Source organism: Aythya ferina (genome assembly GCF_964211825.1).
Source record: "Aythya ferina genome assembly, chromosome: 5".
In the NCBI taxonomy this organism is placed as follows: domain Eukaryota; kingdom Metazoa; phylum Chordata; class Aves; order Anseriformes; family Anatidae; genus Aythya; species Aythya ferina.
The window spans coordinates 52,788,155-52,804,358 of record NC_140301.1 but is presented as its reverse complement, the minus strand read 5'-3'; the positions used below and the strand labels follow the sequence as shown (position 1 = coordinate 52,804,358).

The window sequence follows — 16,204 nt, the reverse complement described above, 5'->3', positions numbered from 1 at the left end:
AGATTTGCATGCCCCCCTCCCACCAGCAGATTCCCTAGCATGAGATCATGTTTTTATTACAACAGGGTGCACAGTATTGTCAGAAATGTCACCCTGCTGTGGTGCCATTTGCAGCACATTACGTAAGCGGGGTCCTACCACCCTCACAGAGCGAAGGAGTTGTGCTCCAAGGCTTTCCCCATCCGCCACAGCGTTTGGCTATGCGACAGCAACACGCACTTGGCCTGTTTTTAAAAGAAATTCCAGTTTTCATGGAGGAGGAAAGGAAGGACTCAGGGAGAATCTATTTTGCAGACTTTGCGTGTGTTGAAAAAAGCCTACAAGTGTGGTTTGACCGACTAACACAGCCTTGCATCTCCCCAGGGCTACGTATGGGCCTCGGCAGGAGGGACAGAGCCAGCAGATGCCTGGTCTGCCCTTGGGGAGAGCAAACCCCCAGAGCCCGGTGCCTGGCCAGTGCTCTGCCTCGAGGGCCTCCTGGGGCCGAGCTCCTGCTGGTGGCAGCCAGGACTTCTCCTCTGAGAGTTTCGCTTGAGAGATTAGGTGGGCTAAGGGTGTGCTGAGCACATCCTTTTCTAAAGGCCATCTCCTAACGGCACTGAGCTGAAACGCCAGTGCCAATAAAACACGCAGAAAGCCTGCCCAATAAAGCTCGTCACCTCTGTGGTTGCCGCAGCCTCTGAGCTCCAAGCTTCAAGATACGGCTGAGCCGACTGGCAAAGACAAACCTTTAGGTTTAATACGGCCATACAGCGGTAGCACAAACGTTCCCTTATGCTTTCTTGGCTCTGGGGAACCTCACAGCACTTGGACCTCTGTATCCAGCTGTACCGACACAAGCTAGGGCAAGTACAGCCACTTGAATTAAACTCATTTAGTATTTTGATGGTTCTCTCATGAAGCTGGAAATTTTTTTCTTCTTCCCTCCTCCCTTCTTTGATCCTTCTTTTTTCTTTTTTTTTTTTTCCTTTAGTCTATGATTTCAGAAGGCAAATTCAAAACATGCCAGGACACCATTTAGCATTACGATCTTTATGATTCAAACAGGAACATTTTTAAAAGCAGTCCTGAACACGGATTAGCTGTCTCCAAGCATGTAACGTTTATTTCAGTGATGAGACTCACCCTAGACAATACCTGAGCACAATAAGCTTCTTCAGTGGCACACAGCAATGAATTCCACGGGCAATAAGGCGAGCAGCACACTGAACCTGGAAAATTGCTAGATTTACGAGAGGTGGGAAAAAGGCTGAAATTCATTGGAAAACATTTCTCCCAAATGCACCGAAGAGATGCCGCAGAAAACAATATCTGCTCTCAGCACAGCAATTTTCTAGGGCAGACAAGGCAAGCAGAAGATGCCTTTTTTTTTTTTTTTTAAATACCCTTCAGTTCAGCAGAAGACAGACAAGAATGAAAGCTAGTAAGGAAAAGCTCCAGCCAGAAAATACTTAAAGTTATGTAAAATATACAAACATAATAAACTTCTCATGGTAACGCACACAGATCAAGAGGTCACATTGCCAACATTTAATGGTAGCATTTAGTAAAAATAGCCCAGATGTCAGGCTCTATCCACAGCAGAGAAGCCTCCGCTCCAGAGCTACACTTCCCTGGGTTACAGCGGCAGAGCTCCACAATCTAAATGGTTTTCTTTGTAACCATACTTCCCAAACTTTGACAAAACCAAGCATTTGATTTTTGTTTTACTCTTCTCTTAAATGTTTTACTTTGCAATCTAGTTGATCAAGCATCCCATTATAGGCAAGCCAGCGGTGGCTGTAGCAGGAAGCATCACCACAGCATTCACATCCCCAAGTCTCTATATCCAACCCCACCTCCTCCCCTTTTTTAATGGAAACAGGAAATCTTCATAAGCACGCTATCAACTTATGCCTTTCTAGATCATCTTGCCAGAAAAAGCGAGGCTTTTGAACCAGCTATTAAATTTACAAGCTTTGTACTGACTGGATTTAAATTTATGATAAATTCATTTACTGGATTTATTGGACTCCAGGAAAGCCCAGCTTATGAAATGAACAAGGCACAGTTCCCACAAAAATTACAAGAAATGATAAAGCAATTTAAAAAACCTGCAACAAATGAATAAATCAGTTGTACTTTAAGCTTCATTACACAGCCTTCATTCTAATATCTAACTTTCAAAAGCTTAAAAAGAAATGCTTAATAATCTTCCTAATTTTTCCATAGGTGTTAACCTTTCCAACTGTGTCTTTTCAGCCACAGCAATAACTGACAGAAAGAAGATGGCATCAGCCTGTGGATCTGCTCTTCAGCCCATTCAGTCTCCCCACCACCTGTCCGATTATTCCTCCTTTTTGTGGTTCCTAGTATCCCCCAGCAGACATGCCCTGCCTGCTCCTACCAAGCCCAACCCGCCTGCAGCTCCCCATCCCAGCTCACTGCAGCTCCCCCAGCTCAGCTTTTGCACCTCCTGCTTCTTCCATGCAGCCAGGAGCTGCAAAGCAGCTGGGAAAGAACAGCAAACACATCCACCACATCCATCACAGTGGCTCAAGGGTAAAATCTATCCAGCCTTACCCCTACAGCCCTAAATCGGGGTTTCCTTAGCTGTTCTGTGGGACTAAAGGTAACACATGCCAGTCTGGGGGCTAGAGGCTGGAGCACATTCAGTTGTGCTGCTACAATGAAGCCTGATGTGTGCACAGGCACAGTTTGATATTGTGGCAGCTCAAGTCTCTACTGCAAGGTCTGACTTCTGAAAGACTGGTGGCTTGGCAAGCGGGATGGGCCAGCAGTGTGATGGGGAAGGGGCCCTCCCTGACGGTGTCCAGTCTTGGAGAGCTCAACCCGGCATTCTCTCAAGGCACCAAACCAGTGCTACACAGACCACTTTTTCCTCTCTGCAATCTTCAGAAAAGAGTTGAGCTCTTTGAAACTTTCTGTTAAGCAGACCCAGATGAACACATCTGGGTGCAGAAGCTGTGCACTAAGGCAGAGGCTGACTCCCGGCTACGCCTGCACCCAGCCAAAACGGCACCGACAAGTGAACTAGTGCCAGGCACTCGCAACCAGCTCCCGACTGCTGACGGAGAAGCCACTGGACAAGTCCCTGCAGCGCAGGTAGTTGCTGCTGCTGCTGATGATGTTCTGTGTGGAAGAGCTTGCCCCATACCTCAAGTCAGTACACGCAGGGTCGCAATTACCTCCGCGAGGAGCGTATGGGAGTCGTCGGCGAGTGCCTCCATCAGCAGCTCTGGGAGCTCGGAAGGGAGCAGAGCAGGGAGCGGGTCCCTGTTTGTCGTGTGAAGGAGCTGGGAGCTGGTGGGCAGGCACAAACTGTGGGATTAGGCTCACAGCAGGCACAGTACCCAGAATACATCCATTTTCCTGGGGGATGATTTAAGATTCATACAGTGTAATTAAGACCCTTCATCCTTCTTCTTTTTGCCCATTCCTCCTTCTCCTTGATAAAAAAATAACAAAAGAGCCATCGTCTTCAGCTGCTCTTTCCTGTGACCTCAATAGGATACAAAGGGCAGCAAGGATAATGCTCAGAACATACAGTGTAATAAAAAGGTGATTATTCTAGAAATTAATTTGAACATGACTAAATAAGGCACTGGATTTAACTGGAAGCTAGCGCACAGCTATATGATTATATGCATAATATGCTGTAGTAAGAGCTGCTTACCTGGACAAAAGGGTTATTCTGAAATAGAAATGGAAGTGCCAGTAGGTTTCTCCGGCTAGTCTTGGATTATTTCAAATGGGTACAGCTCTATTCTGCTCTGCACAATTGTTCAGAGGGTTGCATCTTCAGTGCAACAGTGTTGCTTAAAGAAAAATGCATATGAACGAGCGTATCATTCATATCTCCTGTCTTGCCAGCCCACACCTTTTTACTAGCTAATTATCATGTGGAATCTGTCAAAAACATCAAGAGCATTTTTTCCCGTTTTTTTTTTTTTTTTTTTTTTTAAGCTGCACCTTTTAGCATTAAAAATAAATAAATATGAAAAGCATCTGGAAAATGCAGCATTCATTTGTTCGCAAGGTTCGTGCCTACCAGCGGTGCAATGACACCCGTGGGCTGTTTGGACCTGATGCCAGCACTTCCTGGGAGTAGCCGTGAAGGCCGGCACTTGTTTCTCTGTCCCAAATTTCCACTCCCACAGCCATGGAGGTGGGAATTCAACGTCCAAATGGCAAAATACAATCGAGGTTGCAGAGATTATTCGGGGCTGGCTGCTGAAATAATTTTCTCTTTTTATTTCAGAGAAGATATGAGCTCTGTTACCTCCAGACTGGCAATAAACGTTTCTGCGTGGTACACAGCTCCTAAATGCAGAGCCCTGAAGGACAGGTAACTGGGACTCGTAACCAACAAACCATTTCTTCCTGGCAGTTCACGGTCAGAAGAGGAACTATTTCACCATACAAACCCCTCACTTGTCAAGAGTCACAGAACTGCTCCTTCCAGCACAGAACGTTTCAGTTTATTACTATGCAGGTCTAACATTTAATTTTAGTATGACGAGTGGTTATATCCAAAGAGAAACTGAACACATATCTGTGCAGCAGAACAAAAGGTACTACAACAAATGGCAAGTAAAAACAGACCATTTACACTGCTGTATACAAGAAGTGAAATATCTACTATAAAAGCTACAACGGCATTTACAGTAACGATAAATCTTCCCCAACACATAGCAGTCAGGAAAGCAAAGGCAGTTATCCTTTGCTGGGCTACAAAAACAGTTTCCACTGCTGAACCCTGGGGGTCCACAAGGATTGATTAAACAGCGTTGGCACAAAACCCCAGCGAGCTGCTGGTTCGACCCAGAGCCGGGTGGTTCGGATGAGCTGGAGAGGGAGCACCCCTCTCCTTGCACCAGGTTTGTGCCCCCGAGGGCAGGGCGAGACAGCACCCCTCACCTCTGTGTTCTCTGCCACAGATGGGCCTGGACAGCCTCCTAAAATGAGCAATGAGGGCTCAACACCAATTTTTTTATTCATTTTAGATAATACCAACTCTAGTATCTCCTAACCTGAGTTAGTATTAACCTCTAGCATCGGAAGTGCTCCATAGCACTTGGCAGCAGCCCATAGAGCATCGTGCAAGAAAACTGGGCTGTAACACAGTACCTACCTCTTGACTCTCATATTCCACTTCTTACATGGATTAACCACTTTCTAATGCTAAATAATAAAACATTTTTCCTCAGTATTGATTTTAACAATTGTTCAAAATTCAAACCAAACCAGAAAAGAGATACCATCTTTGCAATTCTCTACTTTTTATAGACCCTAAATGCAGCTTCTCTTACTCTTGTGTATTGTTTCAAGCTGTTAAATATCTACATGCTGGAAAGGAAAAAAAAAAAAAAAGTCAAATGCATGAACTGTATCATCCTTCTCCCTGCCCCTGGAGAGGCTTCAGCCAGGCAGCAGCTACTTCAAAGCTCCCACTGTACGTGCCTAGAGACTTAAAGCAAGAGAAGCAACTGCCAAATGCAGGAGGCAGTAAAAGGCGTAGATTCAGAGGCCTCCCTGAGGCTAAACAATTTTTACATTAAGAACTCAAAAATAAAAACTAGAAAGGAGACAAACCCTGAAGTAACGCCCTCCTGGAACAACACGCACCCAAATCTCTCATAACTTTCTGAGGCACAGCCACTGAGGTTAATGGCCCAGCAGCAGCCAAGTGGTTTCTGGGCTTCCCAAAATCCTACAGAGCCTCGTGGGAATCACTGGAACTGCTTTACACATTTACTTCAACCTTTTGGAATCAAAGACGAGCAAACCAAGAGGACACACAACAGTTCAGGTTTCTTAACCCAAGCCTTTCTACATGAGGCCAATAAAGGTGGCTGTTAGCTCCCAGAAGAGCATTTATGCTTGAATTATCCAGCGCACAGAGATCTCACAGATCTCCCCCTTCCCCTTTCACCAAGCCTGCTGTAATCAAGTGAAACACTTCGCTTACAGCCATCCAGGCACAATGCTGAGCAGAGAGCGGCAGCAGCACATTGATGTTTGTTACTGATTAATTCCTGCTCTATTTTTAGGGTACGCCTTTTCCTGCAAAGCTGTGGAATAATCTGATCAATGTGTCCCCAAAAACAGTACGTTCCCAAAAAAGGCAACACAAAGAAAAGATCGTTCATCGTTTTTTTGATGGAAGTCATACTTCTCGCAAAAGTACAAGAGAAAATTCTAAGGAACACACAAAGTTTCAAAGTGCAAAAATAAGAGCATGATATGCAATTAAGAATTAAAATTTGTGTATAAAAATACTTTGAGTACAACTGTGTGCTGCAGCTATTACATTGCTATGAATCAGACATGTCATATTCTGCAAAGAACATAGGAATTACAAAATACTGAGATTCATAATTTCCAGAGGGGGAACCACACACACACACAAAAGCGACCGAGGAAGCTAAACATCCCCTACAGAAATGCAGGAATCTCAGTGGTAAAAAATTTATCTTAGTCCACTGTGCCTTGAATGGGTAACTGAATTGAAATTGAAATTTATGACCCACGTGTAATTTTCCATCTCTACGAACTTTTAATTCAATTATAAATCACGTTTCCTCCGTATTGCAGTCTTTTAGTGGCTGTCTGCCTTTCCTCTGCATTGCCTCGCAGAGTGTTTTACAACTTTACCTTCTGCCACCATGCCTGGCACAAGACAAAAAAAGGGGGGGAGAGGGAAGGAATCACTTCTGTCTGCCACAATACAGCAAGAGTTGGGTATCCCTTCTAACTTGAATTAATTTATTGAGGCTGCTCAACACATGGTGCCACGAGCAGCTGCAGTGACAAAGCACAGGTCCAGGTCTGCAAGGGGAGATGAGACCATCTCGAAGCCCGTTTTGTCTGCAGCACCACTATTCCTGCAATTTATCTTCTGCTGCCTCCTGAAGCTGATTTAATTCTCTGACCTGGCAGAAAACGAGCCCAGCAAAAGCAAAAACGAAGTACCACACACAAACACGGCGCAGACTTTGCTGTTGGGTTAGCATGTTAAATTAACTCTGACAAATTAGTCTGTCAAGCGTTCAGTGGGTAAAACCACACAGAGCAGGAGAGGAAGCAAGACCTCTCTCTGGAGCAGCAGCATGTTCATGTTCGCTTATCTGCCTGAGGTGCTGTGGCCCAAAAATGAGAACCTCGGTCTCCTGAATATTCCACCACAGTCACCCAGCTTCCCCAGCTCTCTGGCCCGTTAACCTTCACCACCGAGCAACCCTATAGGTCCTCTTATCTGTAACACCTAAAGAACCAAGCCTGTTATCTTACACATCCCTTATCCACTCTTCCCCCGGACTACGTATGTTGGATTATTTAATTGAAAAATTGCAACAACACAGTGTTACTCACTGCTGTAGTAAAGCCAGTAGTTCAAATAATTTCCTTATTATATAAATACACATCAGAAACCAGATAAATTTTATCAAAAGCAGCAGCTTCATTCAAAAAAAAATCCTTTTTCCTTTTTTGTATCTTTGCCCTGGGGGAACAGAAGTGGTAGGTTGCCCTGGTATTTAATCCCCTTGTTTAAACAAATTTTAGAAGTGAGCACATTATTCACCCAGGAGTATGTCTTCATGTAAGAGGTTCAGGTCCTGGCAAGAGCATCCTACCTAGGAATCGCAGCTACAGAAATGCTTCTCTCAAATAACTCACATGAGACAACATCAGAACAAACCATTCTGTTCTGTTCATTGCTTCAGAGTTTCACCTAAATGTCTTATCACTGAACTCCATAAAAAAAAAATGAGTAAATAGAAATATATTGCTCCTGGGAGACCATCCATGTTTTCCAACTGCAATTTATTTTGGTTATAAAGCATTTGCTTAACACACCAGCAAACATTTTTCAGCTCCGTATCTGAATATTTAATCCCATGACTCAGTTTCTTTGCTGTTTTCAGAAACCAAATCCAAGCACCCAGGTCGTAAAAGACAGTTGAAGTACAGTTCAGATAACAAATTTATAGCTGAGTCAAACGATTAGTTCTGAAAGACTATGGGTATGACAGAAACTACTTCCAAACTTGTGTTGATAACGTGCTTATTTCAAGTCTTTCAGATAACGTCCTGAAAAAAATATCGGAGCAAAACCCAACATACACTAAATAATCATATTAGGAAAAAAAACACCCCAAACCCCCGCTAGCATTGGGACTGTGTTTATTTAAAACAGGTGTGGAAACACCGAGTTATTAGATAATAAAAAGGCCCACTAGTCTGTTACACACATACTCACACCCTTTAAAATGACTGAGCTTAGGTTTTCTGACAAAGCAGAACAGTTGTAAATTTAAAGCCTTGATTTTCGTTCTGTCCAATGCATTAGTATTTGCTCAAAGGAGTCAACAGCATTTATTTTTCAGTTCTGAATGCCATCAGTAACCTTAATAAGCTTTGTGAAAAACAACTGCGAATAAATCTTTGGACCTGCAGAACTGTTGCTGAAGCACAACACAAGCCCTGTGGTGACTTGTTCACAGGATGAAGAATCCCAGAAAAAAGTGCAGACTGGAACAGTGAGTAAGCAACTTTCACAAGCAGTGTACCAGACCATACTCCTTCCCCATTAGAAAGGCTGACGGTAAGAAATTAGAGGCTAGGAGACATCATCTCTCAAAGAAGGAGACAGCACAACTGCCCTGGCGCTAGCTGCCACAGCAGCGACGCCCACTGACTTTGATATTTCACAGAATCACGGCATGGCTGCGGCTGGCAGGGACCTCTGGAGGGCACCTGGCCCAACCCCTGCTCAGGCTGGGCCACCCAGAGCAGGCTGCACAGGACCACGTCCAGGTGGCTTTTGGAGATCTCCAAGGAGGGAGACTGCACAGCCTCTCTGGGCAGCCTGTACCAGTGCTGTGGCACCCGCCCAGCACAGAAGCGCTGCCTGGCATTCAGAAGGAACCTCCTGCATGCCCGTTTGTGCTCACTGCCTCTTGTCCTGGCACTGGGCACCACTGGGAAGAGCCAGGCTCCACCTTTATGTTTGAGTTTGGACCAGGAGTGTGCCTGTGCAATGGTCATGTGCTCTACAGATGTCTTCCTACTGTCCCACGTTTCCTGCCAGTGTGGAGTGCTGAAGTACAATATAGCAGACCTAGGGTATCTTGTAGTATCTCTTCTAAAGTGTCCTGCACTTCAGCTGCACATCCCGCAGCACACCATTCAAGAAAAGATGCATCTGCATGCCACCAGTAGCTGACCCCACCTGCCCATCTGCCACCCCACACGCCAAAAGAGCAAGTTTTATAACAGGATCTCTTCTCATTTCTTAGTAAAGAAAAGCCTCAAGCCAGGGAAAACATATAAATGCTTAACTTAAAAGTTGTATGTATAAATCCTTTAGTCCCAAAGGATCCCTAATTAGCTCACTAAGATATCTGAACAGAGGAAATTACTAATTTCCAAACTGAAAAACAGCCACCACAGGGATGAGACACATGCACAAACTGTCTAGCATAAAAAGGAAAAAAAAAAAAAAAAAAAAAAAGGAAAATGCCTCCCCTCATACCTCCCCGTGTGCATGGCATTATACAGAGTTAGCTAAATTACAGTGGTGTATTTTTTTTCCCTCCTATGGGACAACATTTGTAAGAATCCTTATTTTCTCAGACTCAACTAGAGTTTGACCGTGAGCATTTTCAGAGTTTGAAATCACAGTCCTACTGAAGTCTGCAGCCAAACTCCTGTGAGCTGTACAGCACCAGGATTTCACCTCCTGCCCCCAACAGATCAGCAATTCTTTACTGTGTTATGCTCTGAGCTATTTTAAATATGCTTTAAATCCAGGCATCCAGGCCTCAGATAATCCACATACATAGACTCGTTAGATTCAATTTTAAAATTCAATTCTGTTCAAAACTCTATTTTTTGAGTTCACAGTTATAAACCTAAAAAAGATGGCCTGATTTTTCATATTAGCTGAGCAAAGTCCTGGCTGTCACTACCCTATTATTTTGGCCTATATTTGGAAGAAGTGCAGCAAAAAAAATGAGATATTCTCTAACATAAAAATGCAGACATCGGTTCTAATAAAGATCAGCCTGAGTCTCCGGCCATGCTAATGCCTGTGAGGTTTTGAACAGTTTAGATAAAGACCCCGTTGCCCCCTGTGACCCAGCCAAGCTGGCCAGACCACCCATCTAGCAGCAGAGCTTGCTGACATCCAAGCAGCCACCCTGTGCCACTGCATTCACTAGATGTTGATTGTTAGGACCACGTTACCTAACACATGAAGCCAAACGTGCTAACTTTGGGGTCAGAAAGAGGACCCACCTGCCAGACCCACCAAGCTATTTCAAGCAGCATTGCCATTTGGGAGCTGGGAGGATTCTTCCCAGAAAGTACAAGGTTTGCAAAATGCTGGACAGGGAAAGGAAACAACAGAATGGTATTAGTTTCTAACAAACATACAATAAATATGAAGCTGACTGTCTGTCAGCATCTTTTGCACGTTTCATAATGATTTTTTTCCTGAAGGAGAGGGGAAGATGCTCCTAATGCTGCTGACCCCAGGGAAATTCCAGACATTAACTCACTGCTGCCCTGCCATGTCACCTTGGTGAAGGGGAGCTACAGCTGCAAGTCTCAAAAGCTGCTTCTGTTTGTTTTGTTTTACCACAGTTGGAAGAACACATTGAGTTTTCATGAAATGCAAGATTTGTTACAAAGTTTTCATTTAAAAATATTTGCCTTTAGTAGCTTGAAACTATGATTCTTTCTTTACCTTTTTTATTTATTTATTTACATACTGGAATGTACTAACCTATTCTGTATCTTACAAACTTCACATCTGAAAGCTTCGCTCAACCTTGTGTTTTGAAAGGGCTCCTAACTCTCAGATGACTACAAGCAGCGTTTCATATATTGACCTGCAACAGATTATAAAAGTTATACTTAAACCAGAGAATAAATTCTTCTTCCCTTCTTGTAGGAAGCTTCCACAAGTTTTCAATCAAACACAATGTCTATGCTATTAAGAAAAGCAAGCTATTCTATCACTATGAGCTGCTCATTTCAGATTGAAGACCCAAAAAGGTAATTTTGTATGTCACATCATCTAAAAAATAGCGTTACAGACCTCTCTTACTAGTTTTCAAATGAGCGTTATATTTATTCAATAAGCAGTCATTTCAAAGCAAGACAAGAAAATGATGGACCATGTCAGATTTTACTCTTTGGAAGTAATGGAGTGTGGACAATCTCACTTAATTACTTTCCAAAGAATTAATTTAGTGAAATCATGTTAACATATCATTATCCCACCCCATCCCCCTAAAAAACCTCAGGGAGCTACTTCCCCATTTTAATTATGTAATGAACGAACATTCATTGTGTTTCATGGAAGAACAAAAATCGTCCCAAGTTCCTTCCGTACTCCCTCTCAGCTTTTGCAATACCTTATGGCTGCCCAATTAGTGTCATTTGCAAACAGCAAACACCGACAAAAATACAGTCATTATGGCACTTCATGCGACCTTCCTACTTATTCTCTCACATCTTCCTCGAGATTTTAATGATCAAAAGACAGGTTCTTCATTACAGCTTAACAAAACTTCTTTTGACAAAAGAGCTGCAGCATCAACTTTAGGATTTTCAGCTTGAATTTCTAAGGAAAGAAGAAACAAGGGAAGTCAGGATAAAGCCTATTAAAATGTATGTCACTGACTGGAGAACTCACTCTCTCCCTCCTCATGTATTCACTTTTTAATAATGTACTTCTAATATAATTTTAAGCCTTATTTGAATTGTTTGCACGTGGTTTAAGCTTCAATAGAAGAATCTGAGTTTTGGTATTCTTAATTAGAACTTAAAACACTCACTTCATCAGTTCTATAAAGCACTATTAAATTTTTTAAAAACCTTGAAGATCAGATAAAGCATGTTTTTCTGCTGAGAGCCCAATGCTTTAATTTACAATTCCGTATGTTGTTTTATTCATGATAAAATACTTGATACTTGCAGTTTCTCTCCATCCTGCTAACACTGACACAGCCTCTCTGTTGAGGTTTGACTAAGACAGAAGGATTCTCTCACAACTGATCTATATTTTCATTTGTTTTTAGAAGCTTATTAAAAAACACCCCCCCTCCCCAACTCTAGTAACTACAATTAACACTATTCATGACTAAAAAGGGCTTTAATAATTTATGATTTGGAAACACATAGCTAATTAAAGGGCGACAAATTCATTTTACTTATATAGTGCCTTACTAAAAATAATAGTTTGAGCTTTAATAGTCTAACAATATATATTGTGAAAGCGCCCATTACAGCAAGTTATTTTTATTTCAGAGTGTATGATTTATTCTGCATTCAATTACTAGGCACACAAAAATATGCTATCCCTCCCCTTAATTCCAGGATAGAAGAAAATGAGTTCTAGAAGCTGGTTGATCAAAGCTCATCTTACATGCTACAGAGCTTCAAAATATGTGAAACAGACATTTAATGCAGAGTCCAAGCCACGGTTATATCTAAGGTTTCAACTGTAAAAGCCAGAACAAATTGCAATGAAAAGAAAAATGAGAAAACGTTCTCCAAGCAAGTCTGGCTAAGAAAGTCTCCTGTCCTACCAAACTGGCAGATGCTTCATGTAGGTTACCTCCACGAGGTCAAAACATGCCCCTGGCCTGGAGAGAGCAGGTCCAAAGACAAAGTATGAGAAAGTCTGGTACGTCTGCCTCTCTCAACACCCTGTTGTATGCTTCTAAGAAAAAACAACAAACTTGAGTAATGCTATTGACAAGTTCTTAACATTGCTTTGAAGATGTATTCAACATCTTTTCATCTGCATGGGGTATGAATCTGTCCAACGAGACAATCCAATTTCACTTGGCATTATTCCTAGGAAGTGATCACAGTGAAACAAATCGCAGTCTTCTAACCTTGACGGATTTGATCTAGTGACCTGAAAACTACAAGGCTCAGCTTACCGCCCCTCACTCCCTAATCCATACGATATCATGCAATTTTGGTCCAGCTGTAGGAAGAGAGTAACTGGACGTGTTTTGGAAGGTCAGGGAAAGGAAGTAAGAGAGTCACCTGCAAAAGAAGAGAAAACTGCCAGAATAATACTGTCCATAAATGTTTCCTGTTTGTGGAGTTCACTTCCTCACCGACAGAGCATCCTTCCACTTGCAGATAAATGAGTCAGAGAAAACATACACATATTCAACTTATTTTCAGGAAAGGCAGATAATTACAGAAGCAGAAGGTTCAAATTGGAAGTAAACTGACCAAAATTAGGACATGAACGGATTTACACAATTCACTTCTCCCGATTTTGGGGAGAAAAAAAATGGTGACTGACAGTTATAAAAACTATTACCAGTCAAAAATCTAAATAATGGAGATTGGGGGAAGACTGAAATGGAGATTTGGGAAGGGGAGAGGGAGGACTGAAAAAGAGTTTTTACTCCTTTAAGTTCAAAGGTTGTTTTATGTTTTTTTATTTATTTAATAGATGTTGATATAGTTGATATCACTTCAAAATTTCCTTTACAAAGAAATCCATTTCATTTAGAATTTGTTTTCCACTTTTTTTTTTTTACTGCCTTATCCAGGTATTCTAAATGTGATGCTTCTGTCAAACAAGACACCCATGTTTGCAGGGGTGACCATTTGACAGCTATGATTTCCCCACTAGCCAAGTGAAGAATACTGAGAAGATGCTACAGGTTGTAAACAAATCAAGGGTAAATTCCCACTTCCATTTCGAAGTCCACACAGGCATTTTGTAGAACACAAAGCACAAATTCCACCCTTTTTATTTTACTCACTTAATAACCAAGTCCACATCTGTCAGCAGGCCATGTTTCTTAGATCATGGTTACAACTACGAACAGACAGGGAATTGCAGGCAGAGGATCCACAAACCTCTGCCCACATCCATCCCACCTGTGTCCCTGACTTGGTTATAATCACTACAGCTGATTTACTGAGTGGCAGAGTGACCAGGAGGCAAAACGAGCCCTGTACCTAATTGCAGTATGCACCTTGCTCTGTGGGGTTTCATGCCCACCATGATTTTCTCTGCAAGTTCTTGTTCAGACACTAAAAGCTTAACACTAGGCTGCCTTACTAGCATTGTACCACTTGTGCCGTCAGTTTAAGGAATACATTACTAAAGCACTGCCTGACTGTGGGTGAATATAACAGCTTTCTATCCAAGAACCACATAAAAGTTACATCAATACCAGGGAGTGGATCTATAAGCTGGCAATAATATAAGCTGGTTAATAATCCAAACTCTACTTTTCAACATGCAAAATAAACCAAGTGTTCTTCAATACCTGGGAAGTGAGATGCAAGCTGAGAACCATCCTTAGACAGGCATTAATGAGTTATTTTAGTGTTGTCGTTTAAAAAAAATAAAATAAAAAATAAGCAAACAGAATAGGCATACCAGCTAACAGAAATGTTTTGTGCATCTGAAGAGGCTGTCCTCTGAAAGGGAGATGGCAAATGAGTGTGATAGACTCCATAAAGTAGACACACACCATTTCCTCCAAGTTCACACCCAAGGAAAGCAGAATGAAATAACCTAAAAATCATACTGCAAGTTTGTGTTTCTTGCTTTGATGCTGCCTCTGAGTGACACCTGAATCCATTAGCACAGTGGCTCTCAAACGCCAACTCTACCCCACTGCTCTGCAAAACGGAGTTGAAGAAAGTAGGTGTCTTTGAACTAGCTGTGCTAAATATTTGTCCTAGATTTTCGACATGCAGCTCAAAACGCAACTATTTTCCTTGCCTCTTTCTTCTCTCCCGTCTCCCTCCATTTCTGATATCCGTACGCATTGTAAGCCGTAAAACCACGCTACTACACAATCACGCAGACCAGATCTGTATACGGTTAAAGAAGAAAACTCTTCTCCTGAACACTGAGTGGTTTCTAGAGAAGAAGGGCGGCTTGGGGTCAGTTTGCCCTCCTGTTGCCCCTTTCCCCCCAGACCAGGTCCCTTGAGGGCCAAGACCCCGTTTCCTTAGCCCACCACAAGCCCACCCTCCTCCCCTCCATCCCCCCGCAGCCACTAGCTGCCCAGGGCAGGGAGAAGGGACTGGGCAAGGGGACAAGCTGCAGCCATCCTCATGCCAAGCCGAGAGCCTGCTCACTGCCCTGAGCCACCTGTGCAGCCACAGGTCATCTGTGGCTGTTCCTACAGGAGTGCTGGCTCCGCACCCCGATGTGTCCTGACACCAGACACGCAGGCAGTCTCTTCACTGTTTCTCCGATTCTAGGTGATCAGAAATTTCCATTATGGCCTTCCTTGGAAAACCAACCCTTTCTTCTATCTTCAGAACAGAAATCCTCTCAGCGTACAATGATGATCACTTCAAGTGCTTACCAGCCATTTCTTTATTTCACTTCACCCCATGCTGAAATCACATTTGTCTTCAAATGTCTATCACCTGTTCGCTCTGTTCGGTTCTTCTTTATGCCTACCCTCCTTACAACTCCGCATCGTCTTTCACAGCACCCATTCTACTTGCAAGAGCTTTCCACTTCCTTCCAAAGCAATTTTCTTTTCCTCTTTCAATCTCAAAACCTTCACTGGCATCCTTCATCTGTAGTTTCTTCCTCATGGGTCATGCGTGTCTGTGTGAAATATCTGATCACCTCAAGGCACTATTCAAAGACCCAGTTCTCTTGTTCTGCTTCATCTCGCATAATATAGTCTCACTGAAGGCTAACTCATAAAAGGAAAGGCTTCTGAATCAAACCACTTTCTTTTATAAACACAGAACAATACAGGTTTACAACAGTCTCTTGAGCTTGCTATCTACAATTATATGACAAGTAGGCAGGTAATCTCTTCAGTAACCCATTCTAGAGCATAAAACTTAAGGATTAACCAAGATTTTAAAACCTATGTACAGCGTAAATGGGGAGGGGATATTTTCATCATGTATGCTATGTGCTTAGAGTTACAAAATCAGCAGCAGCGAGAGTTCTCAGAAATGAGATCCTCTGCTTATTCAAACTACTGAGAGTGTTGTTACTCCTCCTGTTCCCACATGCATGCTGCTATCATGAATAGTGGAAAAGCAGAGCCCAGAGATTTTGCTAGGAAGCCAGCTTGCTTATAAATGGATTAGAGTACAAAGTTTGCGAGAAATTGATGCATGTTTTCTTTATAAAAATGCTTGCAATGAAATATTTACCAAGATTAGG

General features: G+C 42.6%; 1 protein-coding gene across 7 annotated transcripts in view; it reads right to left on the bottom strand.

Annotated features, from left to right (window-relative positions):
- The window catches only part of EML1 (EMAP like 1), a 121,910-nt gene that overhangs the window by 62,680 nt on the left and 43,026 nt on the right, over positions 1-16,204 (bottom strand). The gene's annotated exons all lie outside the window — the stretch shown is intronic.